This window comes from Amblyomma americanum, chromosome 11, assembly GCF_052857255.1.
Source record: "Amblyomma americanum isolate KBUSLIRL-KWMA chromosome 11, ASM5285725v1, whole genome shotgun sequence".
Taxonomy (NCBI): domain Eukaryota; kingdom Metazoa; phylum Arthropoda; class Arachnida; order Ixodida; family Ixodidae; genus Amblyomma; species Amblyomma americanum.
The window spans coordinates 68,646,385-68,669,312 of record NC_135507.1 but is presented as its reverse complement, the minus strand read 5'-3'; positions in this window follow the sequence as shown (position 1 = coordinate 68,669,312).

Sequence of the window (22,928 nt, the reverse complement as noted above, 5' to 3'; positions counted from 1 at the left end):
GCTAGCCCGAATATTTGCGTGGTTCAGCTTCGACGCAGCCTCTAATTTCCACAGTTCGTGATGCATTGTGGCGAACATGCTTGTTTAGTTGTGACTGCTGCAGCGCATCAGAAGTGGTTGCAGCGTAGATCAACAGCGCTTATTGAAATTGATCAATTTGAGCGCATAGAGCGAAATGCCCCATTCTGAAGAGCCCGGGCTTCTTCTGGACAAGTCACGCCATTCATTATGTTGAAAAGGAATGTACTATCGATATCGAAAGATATGCGGGCAACGCGGCGCCAACACGCTCCGCTGTTCGAATTTATTTCCATCGGGCTTTTATCTGGCTGCTACGAAAAATACGTTAGAGTCGTCCTGGAGTGTATCACGGACGACTCTAGCGTCTTTCTGCCATGACTGAAGTAAAAGCGCGATGAAAAAAAAATTCGCACAGCGGAGCGTGTAGACACCGAGTTGTTGGTGTTTCTGTCGATCTCGATAGCACTTTAGTTTAGCAATCCGTTTTTTTTTCTCCACCGCAGAAGAGAATATTTTTAAATTTCGCAGAAAACCTGTCAGCATTGAGTGACCTCTAAACATCGCGCCCTAGACGGCCCCATTTTATTTCTCTCTCATCTTTATATTCCCTCATCCCTTTCCTCCAGTGCAGAGTAGCAAACTGGTTTCATCTGAGGTTAACCTCCCCGCATTTTCTCTTCCTCTTCCTCCTCCTCAGCATGATCAAAAAGATACGGTGCTGGCGGGTTATCTCAGCATCCACACTTGACTTAGCACGTGCTTGCGGAAACTAGGCGAAAAGATGACATCCGTTCGTCGTATTTTATTACAGACAGAGACGATCGAATCACTCAGTCCGGACTATCTACACGTGCCCGCCTGCAACTTTCGCTTCCGACTTTGTCTGGGAGATTCAATGCTTTCACGGTCTCTCTGGAAGTACCGAGCATGTTCTGGACGAATCTTATAGCAACAGCAGTGCATCAGGGAGAGTTATCTTCAAGACAACCGGGGTCCACCATGGCACTGCTCAGCGGAATAGCCCAAAGCGCTGGATGCGAGCAATCGTTTTTTTTTGCTCAACAGAAAGTTTGACATTGAGAGCTCTAGAACTTGAAATTCTAATCTTTAGCATAACATCACACAGAACATCAATTATTTGTTGTTTTTTTATTCTCCTATATTCCGACAGGATATGTTCAATAATTTCGTGATTCTTTCAGCCAGTGCCTTCAAATTTGGAAGTGGAAGATTTTTCTTTCTTACGTTACAGGTATTCTTTTTTTGGTATCATTGAAAGAAGAATTATAATAGCTATAATATAACATGCTGCAATCAAGCAACATTTTTAAAATAATGTGAAAAAAAAGATTGTGCGCGCATCGCAAAATCACCTCTTTTCCTGTTGTAAGGAATGAGTTAAGCGACTGCGCGGTAGAGAAAAAGACAATCGATGGACTGATGACTGATGCCAACCAGGTAATTAAAAAAAAAAAACACGTTTCGGGACCGCCTCGGTCTCTTCTTCATGGCTCGACTACGGGCGAGGCGCAGCTTGGCTTTTTATGCCCTCGTGTTGAAGGCTTCCGGGTCAGTGGCCGCAAACCATGAATGTAAGAAGAGGGAAGGGTCCCCAGGGAGCGATTAACATTATTCCGTGCCTGTTGGATGTGCCACGACTCTAGTATAAGCCTCCTGCGCGGGATAGCTTTAGTTTCCAGTACAATAGTGCCGTCCAAGTCAATTCGGTGGTTGCATGCCTCGCAGTGTTCGGCCACAGCGCTGCGTTAACGTTTCATTTGTCGGCCGTCCGCTTTGTGGTGCCTCATTCTTTAGGCGAAGTTCTTCGTTTCGCCTATGGACGAGGCCGGGCAGACCAAGCAGGGGATTTTCTATATAACGCCTTGGGCCCTTTCTTTTGGGTGGCGATCTTTCGGGCGGGGGAGAAGGCGTCCCATGGCGGTAGTCGGTTTGTGCGTTGTTAACGCCCCTTCTTTATCGAGAATGCGAGCCAGCGTCTCGCACACGCCTTTCACGTATGGAATGCAAAGGCATTTTCGCTTCTGATGTGTGCTTGGGGAAGGAATAGAGATATTTTTGTTTTTGGCTAGCGCTTCGGAAGAATGAACTTGGGTACCTATTTTTTGGAGGTCGGAGACGACTCGGTTCTTCTCATTTCATTTTTCTTCCTGTTAAAAACATATGGTGTCGGCTTTCTTCAATAAAGACATAATGACAGATGCCTTGTTGGGAGTGGGATGGTTCGAGTTGAAAAGGAGGTACCGTCCCGTGTGGGTTGGTTTTCCGTACACAGACAACGGCGAGCCTTTGTCGTGCCTTGTGAGTAGAACGTTGCGAAAGGGCAGACTGCCCTGTTCTCATGTTCAACTGTAAATTGTATGGCCGGGTCAGTTGAATTTAGATGGACTAGGATACAGAAAACCTCCAATCCCTAATACAATTTACAGTTAAACGTGAGCAGCAGGGCAGTCTGCCTTTCTCGACGGTCTACCCACAAGGCACGAATAAGGCTTGCGGTTGTCGGTGTACGGAAAGCCAACCCCCACGTGACGGTACCTCGCTTTCAACTCGAATCATCCTACTCCACACAAGGCATCTGTCATTACATCTTTATTGAAGAGAACCGACACCATATGTTCTTCGCATGAATACAAAAGAAACGAGAATAACTGACTAGTCTCCGATCTCCAAAAAAATGGGTACCCCAGTTCATTCATCCGAAGCGTCACACAAAAACAAAAAGAGAAAACAAAAACAGCTCTATTCCTTCCCCAAGCACACGCCATAAGCGGAAACGTGTTTGGATTTCATACGTAAAAGGCGCGAGCGAGACGCTGACTCGCATTCTCGATAAAGTAGGTGTGCTAACAACGCACAAACCGACTACCACCATCGGACGCCTTCTCCCCAACCGAAAGACCGTCACCCAAAAGAAAGGGCACAAGGCGATGTATACAAAATCCCCTGCTTGTTTTGTCCGGCCTCGTACGTAGAGGAAACGAAGAACTTCGCCTAAAGAATGAGTCAACACCAAGCTGACTTCCGACAAATGAACCGCCAACGCAGTGCTGTGGCCGAACACTGCGAGGCATGCGACCATCGAATTGACTTTTACGGCACTATTGCACTGGAAACGAAAAGCTAACCCGCGCAGGAGGCTTATACTGGAGTCGTGGCACATCCAACAGGCAGGGAAGAATGTTAATTGCTCCCTGGAAACACTTCCCTCTTCTTACATCCATGGTTTGCGGCCACTAACCCGGAAGCCTTCTACACTAGGGCTTAAAGCGCCAAGCTGCGCCTCGCCCGTAGTCACACCGTGAAGAAGGCACCGAGCCGGTCCTGAAACGTCATGTTTTTCAAAAAAAAAATTAACCTGCTTGGCGTCACTCATCTCTCTACTAAATTAAATTTCCCACCAGACAGACTTCTGTCAAATGTTTTCTTTTGAATCGATGGACTGCTATGCGTGAGTCTTTTGTCGCATTATTTGCCGTCAGCATATGACCATTATCGGCTCTTCTGTTAAAACAATCTGCAGTCTGAAAATAAATTAGCCATCAGTGCTCAAAAATGCATGCCTCTGAAGGCATTGGTGTTCCTCAACTTATTTGTACTATGTAATAAGTAAATAAAAAGCATGCTCTAATTTCTTGTGTAAATATGGGCCTTTCGCTTTTTCCACGAAATTGGACGCTGTGCCCTTGTCTCCACCCAGTGACGTCACAAAGTAAACAATCCTCCTTGGCAGGCAACGCCGTTCATCCTAGCCACCTTACTTCCACCACTGAGGAGCGAAAGAAATCAAACAGACCAGACAGTGCTTCTGCTCTTCGAGTAGCGCAGGACGAACTGATGGGCTCAGGAATCATTGGGAATTGGGAGAGCCTTCCGGGGGTTTTTAGAACTCAGCAATAATATCGCCAATGCGCCGGTGTTAATGGTGATCAATATTGCGATTAATTAACACTAGAAACTGGCCAATACAGAGTGACTGCTAGGATGAATGGGAAAAATATAAAGGACGAGATAGTTTTGATTGTTCGTTTCCATAATGGTGTGCCATGACCAAAACTTTCATTCTGCCGCAAATTATTGGGCGCACTAAGGCTACGGCCCGGCGTTTTTCCTCGTTCACTAATTAACCGACGTCATGGCGATATAGAGCTTTTGATACCCACACGTAATCCCTTACCCGCATTTTGCGGCCAGTGCGAGTGTCGATCGTTGGTGGCTTAAATAAATATTCCAGTCTGACCTGCAATAGACACCACTCGACGGCCTCTCGTATGCAGCATCGATGGTATTTTAGCACTAGCTATTCCGTTTTTGATAATGGGTGTTTGTGGAGAGCCTCACTTACTTTCAGAGAACATCAACACAGTTGGGCTCAGTCATTTCGAACAACTAATTTTTCTACGTACGTCTTTCATCAACATAGATGGTAACATACGGGCACGAAATGCATGAAGAGACCACGCAGCCTTAAGAAAAAGGAGTTCAAATGTTTCCCACAGCAGGCACGTTATTGCACATTACAAGGCATGCGCGCGTAATTATCTGTCCCACCCGGTCGTATATATTCACGTATACATTTTCCCAAAAACGTGAGACTTCCCTGGAAGCGCACTTAGCTCAATGTGGGACAGCGCTTTAGATATTGCCTTATGTTTAAAAGGTGATTTTTGAAGCGTACTGTTTTCCCCGGCACACGACACTGCGAGACAAGGCTTGTTTTCTGTGGTGGATATGCATGTGGATATATGTCTCGATATATGTTGTGGCGCATGTTCATAGCTTCAATATTCTTAGTAAGGAAATTTGCGAAACCTGCCAAAATCTGTGCAGGATTCCAAATCGGAAATGAAATAGTAATATCACATGTTATCAGCCTCGCTGTTTTATTGCTGGCGCATTACAGTGTGCTTGCTCCTGAAATAAATCTACAGCAAAAAGGACAGAGTTTTCGCCTAAATTTTAAAAAACGTTCGAAACCAGAATTGCATTAACTCTAACGATGACGATGAAGACAGAATTTTCTGTATGTGTGTTCGCACCGCAGGTGGAAGTTAATATAGGCGACGATAAGCAATACACACAGCGCGTATGTGTGGTAGTTCTGCACCAAATCCTGGCCAATCCGCCACCGTAGGTATGTACAATCGCTTTTGAGGCAACAACAACAACACGAGGGGCGCTTGGCTGCGGCGATCAACTAGTGCTTTCTAGCACTGGCCAGCGAGTCTCATTTATTCGCGCTGCCGCCGATCCGAAACCTAGTCGGGGCAATATTTGTTTGATTTATTTTTATTTGTATATTGTAGCGATAGCTACATTACGCTAGCATTTCGATCCTTCAGCATGGCGGCGCCTTGGCGGTGCTGCCACCCTGTGGCTGCGCCGCCACGCTGTCACGTGGTTGGTCACGAGGTGCGGAACAGCTGCCGGTTGCGCGGCGCCGTGGCTGATCACGTGGTAGGTCACGTGACCAAGTTCCACTCGGCCAGCTGTAGCTATCGTGCCACTCCAGGTTTAAACAAAGCTAAACCACCGCCAATTTTTTTAGCTTGGCACAAACCCATAAACATAGTAAGATACTTGGCACAAACCGACAAACATCGCAAGTTCTGTGCTTGGGGTTTACACATCAGAATGCTGTTTTAGCACTTAAACAGCCAAATTTAGTGAAAGGCAAACCCTTTTTGAAAATTAGCACTTAGGCTATGTAAGCCGATTACACGCAGGAGCTTTTACAAAGCGTTCCGGTGAGCCCATCATTTGGAAACGAGCTTCTATTGTTACGAGATTGCTTCATTAGGTATTTTCTTTTTTTATTATGAAAATGCTGCGGTAGTGTTACCTCAATTATAACGCGGTCGCTCACATTATGCTACACGGCAATGACCGCGCTTTGTCGTAATGCGATAGCGCAGCTTTCGTAAGCTTAGGGTAAGCGACAAAAATGTTTGGCGGCAGTCTTTTTACGAGCTGTTCTGCCTTTATGAGAAAGACTCCTCCACGAAAAAAAGGCTCCAGATCCGCGAAAGCACTTCCACTATTCCTTCCAAACGACGAGCTTGACCGCCGCTTAACAACGTTCTCATTTAATGGCCGCGACTCTTTTTTGTAATGTGGTTGGTACTCTCCGGCGCGTTCTCGTCATTTCGGTTCTTTCTCTTCCAACTTCTTGCTATGAAGTTTTAAAAAGAGCAGCGTTTAAGAAGCACAATTCGTCTACTGTTGCATTAGGGTCAAGAACAGTGTGATGGCTTATGATATGGCGGAATATGGAGCGCCAAATAAACTAGAAACCAAATCTTATATTACCTGAACCAAAGTATTAGTGAAAAAACCGCAATAAATTTAGCATCGAAATATTTTCTGTCGCGGGAAAAGTGCTCCAGTTACTAGCGTCCAGTTAGATCCCTAGGCATGCGCTGTAGTGATCTCGGCCACAAAATGCACCAATACTTTTATTTGTGGGCAATGAAAAATTCTGCCTAGAACTTAAAGGGAGCTGCCTGTATCTGCATTCGTGCGGGCCACCGTACGTGGGTTCTTCCGAAGCTGAAAATATCCGCGCCGCAGTTAAGTGAATGTGCTGGGGGCCTGCAATATCCAGAACTACTCTTAGCATGCACCCGTTTCCTAGACATTTAGCAAGTATTGTAATGTGTTTTCCACCACTACCGAAAACCGTGTAACTCGATGACGCATTTTAACCTTGTAGTTATTATAAAACTTGACAGTCCAGTTAGATTATACGCAGACAAGGTTACTATCATGGCCCTATCGTACTCCTCGCGGCATAATATGTCCTGTAAAACGCTGCTGTGCTTCCTGCAACAATTTCGACTGCCGTGAAAAATCAATACAATGCACTGAATATTCGAAGTCGCTGTCGTTGTACTTTCAGGTTTTGTCTCTACTAAGATGGTTTCGCTGTTTCTACGCGGCCCAAGCATCCAGATGTTCAGGTAGTCATTGTGCAGAAGGGATCGGGTTGCTGCCATCAGATCCGGTGCTATCGCGAACGAAATGGCTTCTCGCGGAACGTCTATAGTGAATGCGTCTGCACTTCACGGCATATTCAACATGACAGGACCGAGTACACGCTTTTCTTTAAGCGTGCCCTTTCATCCGCAATGCTGAAGGCACTTTTTGCGCCGGCTGCCCACGCCGAGGTCGCAGGCGAATGACGTCGAGCATTGAGCAGGCCACTCGCCTTTCCTCCAGTCCAGGTTTCCGAGACGGGCCTTGCCCGCCGCGGTGGCTCAGTGGTTAGCACGTTCGGCTACCAATCCGAAGTACTCGGGTTTGAACCCGACCGCGGCGGCTGCGTTTCGATGGAGGCGAAACGCAAAAGATCCTCGTGTGCTGTGCCATGCCAGTGCACATTAAAGATCTCCAGGTGGTCGAAATTATTCCGTAGCCCTCCCCTACCATACCTTTCACTCTTTCTTTTTCTCTCCCACCTTCTTCCCTTACATTTCGGCGCGGTTCAGGTGTCCACCGATATGTGAGACAGATACTGCGCCATTTCCTGTTTCCGTCAAACAATTTTCAATTTTTTCTCTCTGCTTGAGTTCTCCTTTGTTGGGCTCGATAAGTCCTTTCGGCCTTTGTTCGGCGAATGCAGCGGGGGCTGGACTTTTTCTCTTCCCTTGCAGGTAGTTTTACTGCGGAAATGGACATTAGTAGACGCAAAACAATATTCACGGTGACTCTTTATTCTCATCGTTGTCTTTTCTAGACACACTTTGAGAGCCTTAGTCGCTTGAAGCGTTGTACAAGTATAAATTGTGAATGGCCATTAGTCGTTTGCAGCTTTCATGTAATGGCAACACCTCAGATGTATTGATAATGGTATGTTCCTAAATATTTGAAGCGTCCTTAATACCGGTGTGCTGGCACGTCGACTTGCCATGGTACAATTATCAATGACTGCTTTTAGGGTAGCGTGACATTAAAGTTGATAATAAATAATTTTGATGCAAAGATAAAACTAGCAAATCGCTCTGAGAAATAATAATAATAATAACGATAATAATTGGTTTTTGGGCAAAGAAAATGGCGCAGTATCTGTCTCATATTTCGGGAGACACCTGAACCGCGCCGTAAGGGAAGGGATAAAGGAAGGAGTGAAAGAATAAATGAAGAAAGAGGTGCCGTAGTGGAGGGCTCCGGAATAATTTCGACCACCTGGGTATCATTAGCGTGCACTGATATCGGAAAGCACACGGGCACCTTAGCGTCTTGCCTCCATGAAAACGCAGCCGCCGTGGTCGGGTTCGTACCCGCGAACTTCGGATCAGGAGCCGAGCGCTCTAACCACTAAGCCACCGCGGCGGGTATTAGAGAAACACTGACCTCTTTTTGTTGCCGAAGCCGAAACAATCCGGGGCCGTGTCACGGATCTCTTCGGAGAACACTCGGACCGAAAAAACGGACTATAGGCGACAGGTGTACCCACACAGACGCACATTTAATACACCCAACGTGACACACACACTAGCACACAAAACTAACAAACTAACACAAAACACAAAGACTATAAATACACACGACCCGAGAACACTGCTACCAGCGTCTACAAGTGTTCTACTGTTAGCAGTTGGCGTTCGTGCTCACGGTTGGTTCGGTGCGGCGGCGGCGTTGTATGGGTCCAGTAGCCGGCGTCGAGATTGCGTTCGACGTGCTGCGGCTAGCGTCGCTGGCTGCGTCGTACAAGCTCCCGGTCCAAGCTCCCGTGGAGGTGATGCTGATGTTGTTGGCGTTGGCGGCACCACCCGGATGGGTGGCAACAGCGCTGGAGACACCCCTTGCTGTAGCAGGTGGTAGCGTCCTCAGTTAACTCCCCGGAATGGGCTCAGGAACGGCAGGAAGTTCACGATGCGAAGCCGTAGCATGCGAGCTCACCGGAGCAGTAGTCGGCGTCGCTCTCTTCCAGCCGAAGCGTCCCTGACCGGCCGGAGCCTCCGCTTCTCTGTTCTTCCCCCCGTGCCTCGCTCTCCCTCGCGCTTTTATAGCCTTGGCGTTAGTCCACGTAAGCCTTGTAGTCGTCCTCTTCTTCTTCTCTTTTCCACCAATCATGTCTTCCCACCTCACTGAATACTCCTTCTTCATCTTCTTTAGCCTTCGGTTAATCCACGTCATCCTTATCGCCATCCTGTTCGTCTTCTTCAAAGCTCTTTTCTTCATGCTTTTATTTCAGACTTTATATTATATTTGACAGACCGTCATGTAAAAAAGTTGTGAACTGAGCTTCCACCCACTAAGATGCATTGAGGAGGACTTGCAGGAGCTAGAATTGAATGGGTCAAGATGAGCCAATTTTTTCGACCGGAGCATTAAGTTCTCTTTACTGTCCAAAGTATTAGCAGTCTCTCAGGATCACTGTTTAGAGAATAGGCTAATCTCTGGCTGGCCGGAAATTTGCGATGCAGATTATCCGAGACATACAACGACAAGACTGAAACCAGCGATTGAAGTTAGGCAGTGTGATCTCCCTAAAGCCTAGAACTGAGACCTGGTTTTTGAAGAAAATAAATGGCGCAGTATCTGTCTCACATCTCGGCGGACACCTGAACTGCGCCGAGATGTAAGGGAAGAAGGTGGGAGAGAAAAAGAAAGAGTGAAAGGTACCGTAGGGGAGGGCTCCGGAATAATTTCGACCACCTGGGGATCTTTAATGTGCACTGACATCGCACAGCACACGGGTACACTTTTGCGTTTCGCCTCCATAGCGCATACAAATGCAGATTTCAGCTGCGTGAAGAGAGAAAAAATTTTAAAACCAGGAAAATTCGAAGTTCTTCGCTACATGAGGTAAAAATTGTCACGGATGATAATGCGAGAGAGTTTACGTTTGCAGAACTTCCAGAAGGTAGAAAGGAAAATATTTGAACATGAAAGGGTGCAACGCATATACTCCGAATCAGCCCCCCCCCCCCCCCCCCCGCCCCCTACCCCGCACGTCAAGTCTGAGCCAGTATACAAAGGATATTGCAGTGGTATATTCCTCTGAGCAGGATGGATATCGATCCACATCTGGAAGTCGACCAAAGAAAGAAAGACACCTATTTACACTTCGAACTCCATAAAAGTGGTTGTCGTGTCTTCCCAAACGATACTGTCGTTCCACTTCTTTGTGTCTTTGAATTCGCTGGCTCACTAACGAAGCAGCCAAGCGTTTGAGACCACAGTATGTGTTCCACTCGAGTGAAAAATTCATGTGCAGCTGGAAATGGCGAACTGGTGCTGGAAGAGACATTTGGCGACCGGTTTGTTTCTGTTTTACACTATGTAGGTTTGCAACGGGCCATCAGCACTGATCATGAAAAGCGCCCCCCAAGTCTTACTTCAAGACATAGTTGATGTGGTGCAGGCTTTGGCTGAGGTATCTGAACATAAGGTCATCGGACACTTTTCCGAGTTTGTCCAATAGTTAGATTGTTAAAAGCAAGGTATATAGAAAATTAGAAAATGCAGGCATCCTATGTGCTTTACCACATTCTCAAAAGGTTAGGAAAATCAATAGCCGCATAAGCTGATAGTTTAGCCTGATAATAAAGCACTGCAACGACAAAGTCATATAAAAGAGGCGAAGCGCTGTCCAGCGATGTCTTGCTGTGTCGTTCATTCGAGCTTTTATTACATGATTCTCAAGTGCATGCAGCTAAAAACAGCATCGACGCCCTATATGATGGATATTGCTCTTAGCTTTCCAGAAATAATTTTCCGGTGTGTGCGGCATATAAGGTTATGACAGAAACCCAATCAAGCAGTGCAATCGCCGACTCCTGTATCGAAGGCTGCGCTTGCCTATTTTATGCACGCAAAAGTGTGTTACCAAAATAATCCTTGGGACAGAAAATATGCCTTTCCTACAATCCCTATATACGGTCTGTATTATGCGCTAGCTAGCAAACCTCTATTTTACTTAAAAACCTGCTTCCTACCCTATTCTGCGGCTTCCTGATCAAATCTGTAGAAGATTGAGTTGGTTCTGCACATTAATTGTGGTGTTAACACCTGTGACCTCCGCATGTATGACATTAACCATGTGTTGTAACCTGTCAGCACAAAACACGTGCCTAGCTATAGAACCTCACCACCAAACCGTAGATTCGTATTCTGGTCTCTCTCTTCTCTTTTGCATTGTTCTTATCCAGCGGCTCTTAATACCTCGTGTAAACGACAGTTATTAGCAATCGAATAAAATGCATTCCCATGCATTGCACAATGGTGACTTGTAGACCCTTGCTGCACTACTGAATGGCTATTGGCACCAATCGTACACGCTTAACTTTCTTTTTGCCGAGTGGCTACACCGTATATCAAAGATTAAGAAATTAACTGTTACTTCATTATCCTTAGCCAATTTTTCTCCTTTCATTACTTCAGATTTTGCCAGCACTCTCCTAAATTTCGCCAATTATTTCGTTTCTCTCGACGCTACAACATACCCGCTATTTCTAACGTTGGTATCTCTGGCTCCTACAACAAGTGGCGTAAAATGTGTCTTGAAGAGAAGCTATCTTAAACACGGTCTCAATTAATTAGCCTTCCTGGTGTTCCTGTACTGTAACTAGTTTGTGCTCAACTTTCGGTATCCTGTTGCTACGCTGTCTCGACACTCAAATGCTGCTCTCTGCTCTTTATTCCAAACATTTCCCGTTCAGTGATAGTCAATAATTAATTTAATTGGCCACGTATGGTACTTGGTTTAGAGGCTTCGTGCTGGAGGGTCACATATAGCACTGAAAACTGCGCACCCAGTGCAAACGGTTCCTTTCATTATAAAGATCGAGGCAATATTTTTTCTCACAACAGCGCGTAAGGTGACTGTTATGATGTTCTCGTCTTTAATTCGTGATCGATTTTTGTGCACGAAGGCCCACAATGAGCTCCTTGAAACATGTTTAAGTCTCAGGCTTGAATTATTTTCTCCCCTTGTCTGACATGTTTATGGTTAATAGTTTGGACTGACAGGGTACTGTAAGGCTCCAGTTATAGGAAAGGGTCAATAAAGCTTCATACACGGTCCAGCCCACCGCAGAGACAAGATGCTTGTATAAAACACAATATTGAAGGGAATACCAAGATTTAAGAAGAGGAAATTACGATTCCGAATACACCTTTTCAGATAATTCGGGTCTTATATTTGGGACAGTTGACCTGGCTTATGACTTTGTAAAATAGAAAATTTAGGCAGAAACCATTAGAAGCGCCTTCTAATCCCAAATGCGGCCCTGCTCAGGCAGCTGGGAATCGTACAGCGATAGGTTACCGAAATCAGTAAACCGTAGACAAATTTCCCTGTGGTCATTGTGAAGGTTTCCTCCAAACACGTTTTCAGCAATAAGTACGTGCGCAGAATTGGCACTAGACTTCACTCAAATCAACTATAGAGTCGGCAGCCTGCTAATAAGGTGCTTTTGGGGACTGATAATAAAACAGCTTCTCATCAGAAGCGAGTATCAATGACTCTCCTGAAGATTCAAGCTTGCTGTTGAGCATTTCGTCCTCAGCAACTCAAAGGCACCAGAAAACGTAACAGCAACGATTAATAGAAAATCTGACAACTTATTTATAGCACCGGCACTGTGTAGCCATCAATAGGAGTTGCAGTGAAATTAACCATGCAGTCCCATACACAGCTCAACTACAAACGGCACTCGAATATTCTCTACAGCACCCGGTATACCTGCTTTGAAGCTTACCTTTTTTTTTGCCACGCGACCTATTATTTTGTGTTCGCCTGATGCGAAGATCTTCCAGTAGGTTTACTCTACTCGGTAATCGTGTGGCCTAACGACTTCTGTAATCTGCAGGGGATCCTACCGTCCTGAAGCGTTCATGGTGGTGTGTCCTTTACCTTGGTCCAGAGAGGGTAATTTTCAAGTTGCGAGATATGATTTTAAATTCTGTGTTATATATTAAGACAGAGAACACGTTGAGTGCACATTTAACGTTGGCTGTTATCGGTGCATTTACCTGCCGTAATCGGCGCATGGCAATAGTGAATGAATTCCTCTGTACAATCGTCAGTTTCACTGTAAATATACACAGCCTGCGTCGCAAATTTAAATTTATCATTTCCTCTGAAATGCTTGCACAAGTGGCCACATTTGGAGCCATGAAACTATGTATGCAACCTGGTACTTTTTGCCAGAAAGCACACCAGAGGTTTATTATATCACAGTAATGTAATCGCGAATGCTCAGCGCTTCCGATCGTCTCTCCCCTTAGGGGGAAGGTATGATCCAGTCGATGGACGCTATTAGTTCAGCGTGTCACGCATATTTCTATAAGCTAAGATTTTCAAAATTAACCTACCTAAATGGAGTCTTCAGGGCCGTAGATTAACGATGTTGGGCCTGCTATAAAGTTAGTGCAAAAGGTATTTCACATGTTATGCCGTATAAGTGAAATGACAAAAATATGCGGTATTTTGAGTAGATGCCTTAAGACACTGTGTTTCTCTACTTATTCATTTCATTAGGTATGTTTTATATTGCATGGACAACCTTATGGAAGCAGAGCTCATAGAGGTTTGTTTCAATCTTCATCAAAGATTCTAGTAAGCGAACGAATGCTCTAAAGGAAGACAGGGATGGGAAGTAGAATGCAGGTGGCCTAGGAGCGCTTCAGTTCTAAGTGTGAAGTTCGCACATTCCTGTATATCGAGGCAGGAATGCCCCTCTCCTTTCATGAGCCGCATCGGTGCTCACTATGAGTCACCGGCAGGCTAACATTACCCAAGAAAACATGAAAAGTTCGTTGCATAACGCGGAGCTCTGATAGCTTTTGTAATACCGATGATTATATGTCAAGAGTAAGTGTAATTTACGCATTGAATTCTCTCAAATGAGCATATCAGAATACCCGGTTTCCTAAATGCTTCCAAATAAATATGTAAAATCAGTCGGTTTGATACACAATGCGACTCGTCGCACTGCACACATTCGGTACGCTAAAGACGTCTAGATAAAAGAATAATATAATCCAATAATTCCTCTTTGCCTGGAGTTGTTCTTTTTTGAATGTATCTGTTTTCTTTAAACCTTAACAGCAACACTCACACCCAATGTGTCATGCGGCTCGCAGGAGGCAATTTTATATTGCGCTGCTGTCCATCAATCTAATATACTTTGCGCCTCCTTCAGCGATCTCCGCCTTATCGTTGCGAAAAAGCCTGCGTAATTCAATAGAGCTGTGAGCAATGCTGTGCAGGGCCACCCAAAAAATACCGCTCATGTCATAGTTCTGGCAAAATGTTGTCCGCTGAACAAGGTAATGTCAACCAATTCCAGCATCCTTAACAAGATAACGTAACAAAAAACTAATAGAGACCACAAGTTGAGCCCATCAGCTGAGAAGGTGCCCTACATGCTACAAAAGAAGAAGAAGGCAATTCCAAGTAGCGGCAGAAAGATTGAAGCCGTTGGTCTAAAGACGAAAGGACGCCCAGGTGCGGATCTGGAAGTGACAGGAAAATAAGGTGCTGTAAGGAACTGTATCACATGCGAATTTGGAATGTAGGATCTATGAGTCAAGTCAAGCTGGCCGTCGTAAAGCCGGAGATGGAAAGGTGGAGCATCGACATCTTGGGAATCAGCTAGCTAAAATGAATAGGAATGGGAGAACTTCACTGCGATGACCACTTTATCTGCTACACTGGGCAAGAATCCCTTATGATTGGTGGAGTAGCCGAGGTAGTCAACAGAAGATTTTTGAAAAGTAGTTCTTATATGAGTGATCATATCGCAATAGTTTACGAACATAAGGTTCTTGGTGATACTCTGAATACTCGCCTAAGCTGGGTTCACTACATCCCAATATGCGGTAGCAGACACTCTATCTTACCGTAGAAATATCTTTCTTTAACAGATTAATCTGCACTAATAACATGCGCTATTCGCATCTCATGAATTACTGTAGCCTTATTTGAAGCACCATGGCAAAACGAAATATTCATAAACTATGTGTGCTTCAGAAAAGTTTTGCGTTAAGGTACGCACGCTAACATACAAACAACCTCGAAGAATCTATTCCGGAAGTATGCGATTATTTGATTGATGGACAGTTATGAACATCAGTTGTTAAACCGAATCTATTTCCCCTCCACGGATTCAGCAAATGTTCTTAAATTTGTCGCACCATTAAAGCAGCGAACTAATTTATGCATTACAAACCTTCGATCTACCACCAGTTCTAAGCAAATGCCCTTAAATGCCTTCTTGATTTGAGAGAATAAAAAAGTATCTTTTCTGGCCTTAGCTTAAGTAATACGCGGCTCCCTGATATGCTTAGAAGTCTTATTGGCGTGTAATTATTATTTGTAAACGAGTTCAGTTGTCCTGTATTGTTTTCTCATATTATAACAAATTTTTTGCATGATGTCTGTTTCTGATGCCAATAACTTTGAATACAATCATACAATTTTGGTCACTGGATAATTTTTATTGTTTAAAACTTTCTTTGACTGCTGTTGTGTGCTCTGGCCCTGGACCGTCACCAAGATGCTGATTGCAACTTGTAGTCCAGGGGACCAGTCAGAGTTCTGTCTGTAAGTGGTCTTAACAATGAACGAGTTGAACCCCAAAAGCGACAGAATGATCTTAGCTCAGATCCGAAGTAGACCTTTCAGCATAACAGTAATCTAAGTCTATGCCCCAACCACTACTGCTGAAGAATACCAAGTACAAAGACTTGTAATACCTTCTAAACCTTACACCAAAAAGAGATGTCCTCTTCATCATAGGTAATTGGAAGCCTAAAATAGAAATTCAAGAAATAACTATAATAACTAATAAGCAGTACAAAAGCTCATACAGTTTCGTCCAGAGAAAATCGTGATCATTGCAAAAACTCTTTTTCAGGAGCACAACCCTTCTTTCTTTTTCAACTCTACACTTAAATTGACTGGATGATGAGTACTGAAACTATATTTATTATGTTCTTTCCAGAGTAGACATAGAGGCGCCATATAGGATGTCAAAAGAAGGCCAGGAGCTAACTGTGGTTAAGATCTTGAGCCTATTTTCGTCAAATTTATGCTCAAATTGAAGAACGTGTGGTAATCCACTAGAGTGCTTCAATATGACCTGAACCATACTTCTTGTATATAAACAGTGGCGGTGAGAAAAAAGATATATGGATTTCATCCGGTACAAAGAGTACGTGAAGAACTGTGGATGGAGGTTTCCAACGTTAAGAGAAGATAGCAGCCGAAACTATCGCAATAGAAAGAAAATGAAAAGCAAATCACAAACGAGAATGAGATATATAATAGCTTTTGAATGAATAATTTCAGAGAATAGCAAGAAGTGATAACATTGACTAACTTAATGACAAAGAACAAAACTGAGGAAAACAATAATGTGGACAAGACGAGAGATTCCTACAAACAAACTTTACATCTGGATTTTATGTAAAGTAGGGGGATGATAAACCACAAACAACGCAGGGACATCACAAAAGCAGGAGAAGTGAAGGAAATGTGGCAACACAAATATTTATACAGGACACGAATATCGATGACCAAAACGAAGGTGTGATCGGTGACATTGAGTCTTGAGGTAGCATCACTAACAGCAAAGTTTGCCGGGAAGATGGTATTCCAGCTGAGCCTACTAGTCTTAAGAGATCATGCTCTTAAAATTCTGCACTCAATATGACGACAAATATGTCAAAGGCAGCAGGGTCACAGGATTAGAAGAAGTTAGTTTTTTCTCAATTCCGAAGAACGGCTGTGCTAAAGAATATTCAAACGATCGTGCAGCTGCGCTCATTTGACATGATAACTGAGTCTTGGTCAAAATCCTCAAAGCTAGCCTTCAGCATTATGCAAACTGAGAACTATCATAATTGCAGGTTCTGTTTCTTAAGGAAGACGAACAAGTGATCAGATGGCCAACCTTCGGTGAATTGTGGTGAAAGGAAGAGAGCTCCAAGCTACATTTATTGCTGTTTTATTGACTGCGCTAAAGATTTTGATTGTATAGATCACAATAAACTGTGGCATTACTCAGGAGATGTGGCTACCAGACCATGTGACCTGTCCCGTGTGGTACGTATATGCTCGGCAAGAGGCAACAGTTTCAACCGGACATGAAGCAAATTGCGAAAGGAGTGCGGCAAGGCTCCATATTGGGGCCGTTTTTGTTTGACCTATTTGAAGTGCAGGGCTGGATGAGTTTTAAGCAGGACGGAAATTTGCCGGAATAAGCCTCAAAATTAGATATACAGATGATACTACTCTAATCGAAGAAAGTGAACAAGCATTGGATACACTACTCAAAACAATGAAAGAGGAGATGGGAAAAGCTGGCGAGCTACTTAGCATTATAAAGGCGAAGATTATGAAATCTGGCTTCATGCCTTCCTGGTAAATAGAAGGGGAAACATGGAAGCATTCACATACCTAGTTTTCTTCGGCTCCAAGAATACCGCCGACATTTCTTGTTGCCATGCGATTCAAAGACGCTTGCGCCTTGGCAGAAATGCTATGGTAAACGCTGAGAGTATATCAAATAGCAGAGACATCACCTTGCGAAAACGGTGCGTATAATTCAAGCTATATTGGTCACAGTGGTAATGCATGGCTGTGAGAGGTGTGCCACAAAGATGGGTGAACGTAAAAGAATTGATGCCTGTACTTTTGAACTGTAGTGCAGTACTAGTGTCTTGAGAGTTCCCTGAAGTGCAAGAAGGTGAACTCAGTTACTACTAGCACTAATAAACCTCAGTTGTCACTGAAAGGGCAAATCCTAAAGTTGAAGGTCACTTATTTTGCCTACTTAATGCGAAGAGCGTCTTCGGTGGAAAATACCCTTTTACTGGCAAAGAGAGGCCACAAGGAGGAGACAGCAGAGGATGAGATGGTTAGGGGGCACCACCGGTGCAATGAAGATAATCTTATGTGAACTACCGGAGAGAGTAGAGGACATTAAGTTTCTTCAATTCACTGATATTCTCTCTGTTATTTTGTTTTTCTTTCCTCTTATTTATTCTGATATCGCTCAAGATACAACCATTATCTTGGTGCCAGTTTACCATCTTCTTTGGGTTCGCCTCAATGAGCCCTGGCCAATACCCCCTCGTGGGTATGTGCCATGTCCCAAAGGCAACAACAACGGCCGGAAGGCCTGGCGTGCTGTGGTACATAGAGTCCCGAGTAGTGAAAGTTGACTATACGGCTAAAAGACAACAAGAATCTTTCTGCAGGACGCTGCAAACAAAAGCGAACGCTCGAAGATAATTTTCCTGGGATATTTACCTAAATTGCACTAGTGCAAAACATAGATCTCACAAGAAAAGTTGGTAACAGTTTCTAATGATCTCCACATTGCTTACGCTTTCTACAGTAAATATTTCGCTCATTATCTTCTACGCAAGAGACAACACCGCCTGCAGGCACCGCGTGCTTGTGTGCATTTTGTTCCTTCAAAAACTGCGGCCTACTGCTACTACCACTTGCCTTATTGTTGCACTCCTAAGCTTGAGTGCGCTTGCTTTCCGGCGTCGTTCTTATTATCTTGAGCCCATTTCCAGCTGGCCAAAAAAGCGTGAATTCGTAGTTGCAAACGATCATATTTAAAGACGGACAACCCTTTCATATTTTTGCCACTGCAGAGCAAGAAAGATTCCGAGGCAACATATTCGAGACAAGGCACTCTAAATGGTAAGAGAGGGGGTGGGGCGAGGAGGAAGTAGCCAGCACTAGAGGGCCGTGCTTGAAATAAACAAACATAGACACCATAGAGATAGCGATGTACGTTAAAATAAATACATTTCAAGCTCAATAACAAAGCGACCCGATAGGTTGACGAAATGTTCGCATGGTAGTTAGTGAGGCTATAGGCTACTTTTAACATTAAACCATGCTGGTCGAGATGTTTTACTTTGCGAATACTCTGCACAGCCATGTCCTTCAGCGCAAAGTTTCCTAAGCGTGGAGATTAAGTTGCAGCCTATATTAAGTAGACGCTAGAAATTAAACAATTCTCGGGTTAAAACCAGCATGCGGAGCTGAGCTGTCATCCACTTGGAGAAACTGAGTACTTTCTCGCGCATGGAGATTTCATTCTGATACTAACTCCTTTTGGCATATTTCCACGTTATTTCAAGTTGAGATTTTCAAATTAGCCTACTTAACGATGCACTAAAGCAGGCTTCCTTGAAATCGCATGAACTTTGTCTCAAGAAAAGTAAACCGGGGACGAAATTTCATTATTTAGCGAGTTCAATGGCGAGCTAATCCGTTTACGAAGGCGACTTCATTCAATTTGTGCGTCCGAAAGAACAGGCTCCGGAGCCCACCTTAGCGTGGAAAGCAAGGCGTCTTTACTCCACTGCTAATTAGGAGCAGTTTACCGAATTGGCGACCCAGCTGCTCAGTCCTGATTTCAAGCAACCTCGCTCTTACTGAGCACCGAAAAGTGAAAACGCTCAGGTAGGCAGCAAGGCGGAAGCTTTCATGAATACGTAATTGGTTCCGGACTGTGTGCCCAGCATCCGCTCCTTGGTTTCTAATATCGCTTCAGGGCGTAATGAGCATTCGTTCCCTTTGAATAACTCCTGACATAAGATGAATTTCGCAGAGGTTTATGTATTTACTCGTGCGTGCGTATGCGTTTCTGCTCACCTCAGTACGTTAGGGGATAATTTTAAGAATTTGGCGGGACAAACTTTTTCATTTTAAATTTCCAAGTGGAATTAGCACCTTTTGCAGCGCATAGCGGTCTTTAAGCAGCTACACAGCATCTGAAGCCGAGTAAAATTTCATTGTTCAAATGGTATACTTGTGTGTCTTGTTCCATAACTTAGCACTGGCATTTTAGTAGAGGTATTTAAAATAAAACAGAGGATATAAGCAAGATTGCCGCAAAATGTGCTTGTAATGTCTTCAGTGCCCATTGTGGTTTTTACTGTAGATATTATTGAAGGCTATAGCATGCTCTAATTTCTAGTATTTGTGAGCGCTTTCACTTTTTTCGCACAACGTGGGCAGTGTGACGTCCACTTCGTGACGTCGCCAAGCGATCACTGCGGCTTTCACAGGCTACGACGTTCCTTGTCGTTACCCACTTTTGCTCCTTGCGAGGAGCAATAGGAAGCCAACTGACCAGATTAGCCCTGTCAGCTTTGTCTAACAGCGTTCACTACGGATATGATGCTCAGACTCGTGCGCTTGCATAAGGCAAGGCGCTTTAGGTGGCGTCATCTCTGTCAGTTCCTAATCGCAGGGCGCTCTCGTTAAGTTACTCAAATTTTCCCTGACAAAGAATGGCATAATGCACATGTCTCCATTTACATTTGTCGCTATTACGGCCTGCGAGTTCTTTCTCGTTTCTTTTCAGTTTATTTAGCCTAATTTCTTGTCGTCGACATTGTGTCCAGTGGCGCATAAAATAAAAAAAAGCGAGAAAATTTTTGCCGAACCTGTTGACTCTGTATTAAAGGTCAAAATATTTCCTGTGTTTATAATATTCACCCACTCGTCGGAAATGTTATTATTGTTAAACACAAAGAAAAAGGAAATAGCCGCTTCAAAGCATAAAATATATCAAGAATATGTCTTGAAACATAATATATGTAGCATATATTGCGTGGTATGCTTCTTTATTATTGATTAACTTTTAAATTACTTGCTCGATCACCTACTTGCCTGCTTGTTCGCTTTGACTGGCGTGTCAATAGAACAGGTTTCTTTAGCAAGTCAAAACAACAGTTTTGAAGCACGGCAAAGTACAAAGCCTTTATTTAAAGAATTACCGCGTCTAGTTACGTCAAAGTATGTGGAAGACGATCAACGTTGTGTCCATGCTACCGAAGAAGAAATTTACACCCAATATCTGAGCTGCGGAAGTGCAGACAGCCACAACGGCATTAAACCTGATGTTCGAAAACAAGCATCCGCTACTGCAGTCTGTTTCACTAAAATACATTACTTTTCGAATTCTTGCCGGACCATTTCCAGCTGAAGTTAGAACTGATCACACAGCTGTCATTCACATCAAAAGCCAGAATGATCAATAAAAAACACTGAAGCGCATGACGTGCTTTAGAGAGATGCATAAAATATGCAGTGTGAAAATTGTGGATCCAAAGGGTAGAACATTTTTTTTCCTTAAATGTATAGCTGTACAGCAGCTTCGCCTCCGCTGCACTAAATATACTCGTCTATACAATAAGGGGGCTATTATAAGGTGGGCCGAAAAGTGACAGTATGATGAAATTTTGGACCAGTTGGCGCATGGCAACAGCTAGGGAGAAAAGAGCACCAGACCGACACGAATTTCTACTTTCCCTTCAGTTTCTCTGGACGAAGACGAGTTTCTCTGCGCCTCAGTGCTCCGAGTTTTGGGTATCTACATCTGTGCTCCTTCTTGTCTTGTCGTCATCAGTTCTCTAAAATCTAATCTTTTTCATTGCCCAGTATTTTACCCACCCCAGAATAGTTCAGCTCACAAGGCAGTAACGGTGTTTGCCTCCTTTTCTTTTTCTTTTTGTTCAATTGTAAACCGTCCATTGTAAAAATGTATAATATGTGCGGTGTTTGCTTACAAAATGAGGAACCATTTCTACCTGCGTATATCATTCACTGAAAAAGTAGGTTATTGCATTGAGTATGGCGCATAGATTTCCGGTATGACGGCCCGATCTAAAATCTTCAGGGTGTTGACATCTGCATATAACATCAACTTATGAACTCGCGCTTGATAAAAAAAGAAAAAAATCAGATGCGAGCACGGAATGCATAAAGAGCCCGCCGTGCCTGAATAACGAAGAGTATAAACGTTTCTTATTACAGGCATCTTGTGGTGCGACACAACACGCATGTGCGATTATCCTCTCCATCTGGCTATAGAAATGGACACATACAGTAGCCCAGATGCGTAATACTGCACTGGAAGGCACAATTGGTCCACCGTGGGCCTGCGTTTTCGGGACTGCTTTATACTTGTAAGATAGTTCTTTTGTCCGGTACGATTGGCCATGCCAAACGGTACTGCAAGACAAAGCTTGTTTTATATATTGATTTTGCTAACAAATGGCTTGAATTTTGCATAACTGTCGCATGACTTCCTGATAAAATGACATGCATTTGCATAACTCGCGACAAATGTGGTAATACGTGTTTATAGCCTCAATATTCTTATTCAAGGTACGTAATAAAACCTTGCAAAAGATGAGGCAGATGGTAACTTCAAAACACATATCACATATTGTCATAGTCACGCTGGTCTTTTGGCTACCCAGTTGAACGATACGGTCGCTTCAGAGATAAAACTAATAGAAAGCAGCTTAGCGTTGTGAAAAAGAAGAACCTTCATGAAAATGAGAATTTCGAGCACGCGCCGCACACACAACAAAATAACGTAACCAGGCCACAGGCAAGAGCCTAAACAAAACGTCGCGTAGCGCCAATCGCTTGAAAAAAACATTCTATCCTTTCGTGTTAGTGGCATTCCATGTCTTGGATGCATTTCATGTGGAAGGAAAAGAAATCGCAGTTGAAATTGCGCAATCATCCATAACGCGTTCGCTCACTTTATGGCTTCCGAAAATGACGGCACTTGTCGCAATGCGCTAGCGGCGTATCGAAGTGGCGTAACCAAATCTAAATCTCTGCAACCACGTTCAACTGGCGCTTGCGCCATGGAGCCAGAAACCACAAACCGCACTGTTACCGGCTAAAAGGCCTTACGGCAGTCATCCTCCTGGCTGTTGTTTCGCCTGTTCGAGAATCGCACAGCCCAGAAGAATGGCTTGAGATCCACGAGAGCTTTTCCGCACACCCTTTAAAACGTTTTACTTGAGCCCGGCATAAAAACATTCGCATTTTATGGTCGGGACTCGCTTGTGAAATGCGGTCGGCACTCTCGAGCGAGTAC